Here is a 6325-nt window from a genome sequence, read left to right as displayed (position 1 = left end):
GAGTCCCCTAACCCTAGTTCCACCTCTATATATTCTCAAATATTCCCCAAACATCAGAAGCGTCCCCAAAAATACTTTTCCACCGCCGCAAGCCTCTGTTCCCGTGAGATCTCATCTTGGGGCCTTTTTCGGCACTTTGTCGGAGGGGGATTCGATTATGGAGGGCCTCTACATCAACCTTGCTGCCCTTCCGATGAACCGTGAGTAGTTTATCACAAACCTAAGGGTCCCTAGCTAGTAGCTAGATGGCTTATTCTCTCTCTTTGATCTTCAATACAATGTTTGCTACCTCTTGAGCATTGCGTTGGTTTTCCCTTCAAGAGGAAAGGGTGATGCAGCAAAGTAGCGTAAATATTTCCCTTAGTTTTTGAGAACCAAGGTATCAATCCAATAGGAGATCAAGCTCAAGTCCCACACACCTACACAAAAAAATAAGAACCTCGCAACCAACGCGATAAAGGGGTTGTCAAGCCCTTCACGGTCACTTACGAGAGTGAGATCTGATAGATATGATAAGATACTATTTTTGGTATTTTATGATAAAGAGAAATAAAGATGCAGAGTAAAATAAACGACAAAGGAAATAACTAAGTGTTGGAAGATAAATATGATGGAAGATAGACCCGGGGCCATAGGTTTCACTAGTGGCTTCTCTCAAGAGCATAAGTATTACAGTGGGTAAACGAATTACTGTCGAGCAATTGATAGAATTGAGCATAGTTATGAGAATATCTAGGTATGATAATGTATATAGGCATCACGTCCGCGACAAGTAGACCGAAACGATTCTGCATCTGCTACTATTACTCCACACATCGACCGCTATCCAGCATGCATCTAGAGTATTAAGTTCATAAGCACAGAGTAATGCTTTAAGTAAGATGACATGATGAAGAGGGATAAACTCATGCAATATGATATAAACCCCATCTTTTTATCCTCGATGGCAACAATACAATACGTGTCGGTTCCCTTTCTGTCACTGGGATCGAGCACCGTAAGATTGAACCCAAAGCTAAGCACTTCTCCCAATGCAAGAAAGATCAATCTAGTAGGCCAAACCAAACTGATAATTCGAAAAGACTTGCAAATATAAACCAATCATACCTAAAAGAATTCAGAGGAGATTCAAATATTGTTCATAGATAATCTGGATCATAAACCCACAATTCATCGTATCTTGACAAACACACCGCAAAAGAAGATTACATCGAATAGATCTCCAAGAAGATCAAGGAGAACTTTGTATTGAGATCCAAAGAGGCCATCTAGCTAATAACTATGGACCCGTAGGTCTGAAGTAAACTACTCACACATCACCGGAGAGGCCATGGAGTTGATGTAGAGGCCCTCCGTGATCAATGCCCCCTCTGGCGGAGCTCCGGAAAAGGCCCTGAGATGGGATCTCTCGGGTACAGAAGGTTGCGGCGGTGGAATTAGGTTTTCGTGGTTGTCGGTGTCAAAACCGGTGGTTCTCGGGTAGGGGTCCCAAACTGTGCGTCTAAGGCGGATGGTAACAGGAGGCAGGCGACACGATGTTTTACCTAGGTTCGGGCCCTCTTGATGGAGGTAAAACCCTACGTCTTGCTTGATTTATTCTTGATGATACGAGTATTACAAGAGTTGATCCACCACGAGATCGGAGAGGCTAAACCCTAGAAGCTAGCCTATGGTATGATTGTATGTTGTCCTACGGACTAAAACCCTCCGATTTATATAGACACTGGAGGGGGCTAGGGTTACACAAGGTCGGTTACAAAGGAGGAGATATACATATCCGTATTGCCTAGCTTGCCTTCCACGCCAAGTAGAGTCCCATCCGGACACGAGACGAAGTCTTCAATCTTGTATCTTCATAGTCCAACAGTCCGGCCAAAGGATATATTCCGGCTATCCGGAGACCCCCTAATCCAGGACTCCCACAGTAGCCCCTGAACCAGGCTTCAATGATGATGAGTCCGGCGCGCAGTGTTGTCTTCGGCATTGCAAGGCGGGTTCCTCCTCCGAATACACCACGGAAGAATTTGAATACAAGGATAGTGTCCGACCCTGCAAAATAACTTCCACATACCACCGTAGAAAGAATAATATTTCCACAAATCTAATCTGCCGACATGTTTCGGCAACATGACATCATGCCGTGGCCCAGTGATTATTCGAACCGTTTCCTTTAACTAGCCCCGCACATAACGCGAGGCAGTTTCTTGACACGTCTTGTCAAAGCAGAGATCGTGTCCCCCTTATTACGGGATTCTCATCAATACGGGTGTGGGTAACCCAACCGTGCCTAGGACTCCTAGATTTTAGGCAAGTCCCAAACGACCACGAGGAGGACGCTTGATATTCACCCTATTTATAAAGGGACAAGGCTTTTACTTTTTTCTTCCCGTGCTCAATCGAATCCTTCCCCCGCCTTGAGTTCTAACACTCAAAGCCCAGGTTAGGTGCTTCAGACCTTCAATCATGTCTGGATCCAGCCTCCAGGGCCGGTGGATGCCCTCCTAAGAGGATATCAAGGAGTTGAGGGAGGCAAGATACTTGACCGCCGAAGTCTCGCATCGGCTGCCTGCCCGAGGGCAGGTCGTCCCTACTCCTGAACCCAATGAAGACGTCGTGTTTATCTCCCACTTCCTCCGAGGACTAGGCCTCACTATGGATCCCTTCGTAAGGGGTTTGATGTTCTATTACAGGCTTGATTTCCATGATCTAGCCCCGGATTCCTTTCTCCACATCTCGGCATTTATTGTCGTATGTGAGGCCTTCCTCCGCATTACCCCTCACTTCGGCCTATGGCTCAAGACCTTTGATGTGAAGCCGAAGACGGTTGAGGGGCAGCATGTAGCGTGCGGAGGGGCATTAATAAGCAAGATCTCTGGAGCTCCGTGGCCAAAGGGTTCCTTTCCAAAGATGTCCGGATTATGGCAACGGGAGTGGTTCTACGTCACCGCTCCCAGAAGTGCCAAGTGGGTAGCTTCCCCCACCTTTTGCTCGGGCCCTCCACCACAACTGATGTCATGGATCAGCAGGGGGCTGAGCTGGGGTCCAGCCAATGATGTGCCGATACTGTAGAGCCGCATCCGAGATCTCTTCGAGGGAGATTTTAGTTTGGTTATGGTAGTGCAAGTCATGCTGGTTCATCGAGTCCAGCCTTGCCAACGCCGGCCCCTCCGCTTATGGGAATTCAACCCAGAAGGACCGCGCGCTATTCAGAATTTCCTCGGCCTGACGCACGAGATGTACAAGTCGTTCTTCAGACCCCAAATAGAGTGTTCGGACACCTCCGAGGACGTGGGCCTGAGCAGCAACCGCACCGCGGCCCAAGTAAGTAATCCTCTAGCCGAACACACTGTCTTTCATTCATCATGACGTCATTCTGAAGAACCGCTTTTTGACCAGGACTGGATAACAAAGGCGAAGATGATCCAGTGTTCGCCCCCCCTTCCCGAAGGCTTGGACAATCCGGTGCTGGAAAAGATGCTCGAGCCAGCACCTTGCCCGGTGCCCTCAAAGGAATATGAAGGGGGGAATAAAGAGGGTGAAAGCGGGCCCCCACCGCTACCTATTCCAGCCGAGGGAACGAGCGCCTCTGTGAGGGAGGATAACCAAGGGAAGGAATCTGACATTCCCTCGCCCCGGGGGAGGAAGAGGACTACCTTCGATGATCCGGAAACCAAGGTTTCCAAACGGGAGAAGAAAACTCCACCAGAGGGTCCTGCCTCGGAGGGTGCTCTTGCCGCACAAAGTCCGTGCAGGGATCAGCCCTCTAACGAGCTGTAAGTAATCAAAAAGTACTTAATAGTGAAGATATACTACCTTACTTCCGAGGAAGATAACCAAAGCATCTATCTTGCAGTTCGGATCTGAGCCCTTCTTAGCAGAGCTCGTCTTCGGGGGATCTTCTTCCGGAGATGATGGAGAGCGAAACGCCTCCTCCGGACTCCCTGGCTCAAGAAGCGGGCGACCTTGAAGTGTCATCACGGAGAGTTTCTCTGGATCCGGCAAGGCCAGAAGGTAATCCCATGGTCACCCGAAGCCCTCAGTATCCGGCTCTTGAAGAGAGCAATCAAAAGAGTCCGGCACCACCTGGTATGCGGTCCGACGTACTGAAGGGTCTGCTAGAGCGAGCGACTATCTCAGAAGAGCACCGTACATTAATGTGCATGGTGATTGAAAGGATTTCGTCTGCCGAAAACGGGTTGCATGAAGCCTTTATGAGTCTACTAACGGGCTTTGAGGTACGTGAAATGGTATACATTTGTGGTGGTACAGCTCATTTTAGGTGTGCCCTGTGTAGATAGTAGCCCCTGAGACTCTGGTTGTCGTCGAGACCGGCGGCGAACGGAGGATCATAGTCCCAGGTAATAACCAGACCGCCCTTATGTGCAGGTGTCTGAAGCTCCGGTGGCTAGCCGGACTGATGGGGTTGCCGAACTAAAGCAGCAATTGGATGCGGTGGATGCCGACATCAAGCTTGTTAACAAGCGGCTTGACGAGGCACAGGGTAGGTGATATTTATAGTGGATGTCACATAGTAAGAGCAGCGTGATGCCAGTATCTTTAATATGTTGTGACTGCAGATGGAGCTGCCACCGTGGAGGCCTTGCGGGCGGAGCTTGCCCGAGCTAAGGAGCAAGCAAGGAGTAGTAATGCGGCTGTTTTGAAGGCGGCCGAAGAGTTGAGAGCCGAGAAGGCCGCTCATAGCGTGAGCAAAGATAAAATGGCCAAAATGGTTGTGAAGTTAAAAGACACTGCCGACCGCTGCCAGTTTCTTGAAGAAGAAAACCGGGCGAAGGCTACGGACCTTGAAAACGCCACAATGGCGACCAAAGACACCCGCTCTGCAATGAGAGCAAAGAAGGAGGAACTGCGTGAAGTCGGGGACATTGTGGCTGGGAAGCCCTTTATGCCGCGGAGGAAGTTCGGCGATCCGCGGTATGCCCCTCTAGATCGGCTGTGGAGTTTGGCCGGCACATATATGGACTTAGCGGCGAGCACTGTCGATGCGGCCGAATACTTCCGAGATCAAACAGATCGTGAAGTGGACAAGCTGTTTTGGTCGCAATTTAACGTTCCAGAGCGTCCTCTTCCATTGACTGATCAGCTTGCCGAATGGGCCGAACTCAGTAGATTGTCCGGACTCGCCATGAGGTCTGTCGTGGATCATCTGTGGCCGGAAAGGCTAAAGCTGAACAACTATTTTAGCTTGGTGCAGCAGTTCCTTGGTGCGGTGCCACGCATTAATGCAATGAAGAGGTCGGTGTGCATAGAAGGCTCGCGGATGGCCCTTGCCCGTGTCAAAACATACTGTACGGAGATGGATGCCACCACTATCGTGGCGCAGGGTTCGGCCATAGGCCGAGTGGCTGACGAGCACTATTTTGAAGAAGTTCTTGAGGGCACTCGTGCGATAGAGGACCAGTGCTCGAAGAATGTTATGTTTGAGTGATATGTATTCCAATTGTAAAAACAACGTTTTATTGATTTTATCAAGGCTGTATTTATACTTTTTCCCGAAAGTATTGTGATGCCTCCTGTGCGGCCATTTATGTATACATGTATATAACGTGAAAGGTTGCAGCCGTCGGCTTCAGCCCCCACGCATATAATGCGGGGGTGTTCGCAGAAGACGTGTATTCACACTTAATCCAACGTCTTGGTCCTATTAAGGAGGTGATAGCGCAGCGAACTAGGCAACTGGACTATAATGCTTTAACACTTTCACTTAGCCATAGGAGTTTGACAGTGGGGCTACTATATAGCCCCTGGTGGCTCCGCACTCATCCGGATTCGGGGTGCATACATGCCTGGCTGGGAAACGGCCCTTCGTTAATGCGGAGGAATCCCGAAGATTCCAATAGGTCATCGAGTGGTTGACCAGTCTCACGATATATCATGACAGTCAGTTTTCGGCTTTCTCTACTGAGGTGATCGTTCGGATGAACCAGGGCACAATCGCAGTAGTTCTCCTGGTGCCACCTTAGCCGATAGAGCGGAACGTAAGGCAGCAAAACACAGGAGCCAGGCAAACCCAACATTTGACCAAAGACATGATTCAGAGCTGATGCATATAAGGCCGAACTCGTGACACCGAACACTCCCTAAGGTATTCGGTCTTTATGGTGTAAACCGGGTCTAAACAGTACCCTTTGTAATAAGCCCCTGGTGTCCAGGTATGTGCATTATTCTGGCGTGGCCACATGCCAAGACGTCAGCATCCTTCTCGGTTGTACTAAGAATCTGAGGGATGTAAATCAACAAGAGACAGTAAAAAAGGTTTACGCAGGGTCTTAATCTACAAAAAAAAATCCTTGGAACGGGTCCCTAC

Source organism: Triticum dicoccoides, chromosome 2A (assembly GCF_002162155.2).
Source record: "Triticum dicoccoides isolate Atlit2015 ecotype Zavitan chromosome 2A, WEW_v2.0, whole genome shotgun sequence".
NCBI classification, from domain to species: Eukaryota; Viridiplantae; Streptophyta; class Magnoliopsida; order Poales; family Poaceae; genus Triticum; species Triticum dicoccoides.
This window is presented reverse-complemented; position numbering follows the sequence as displayed.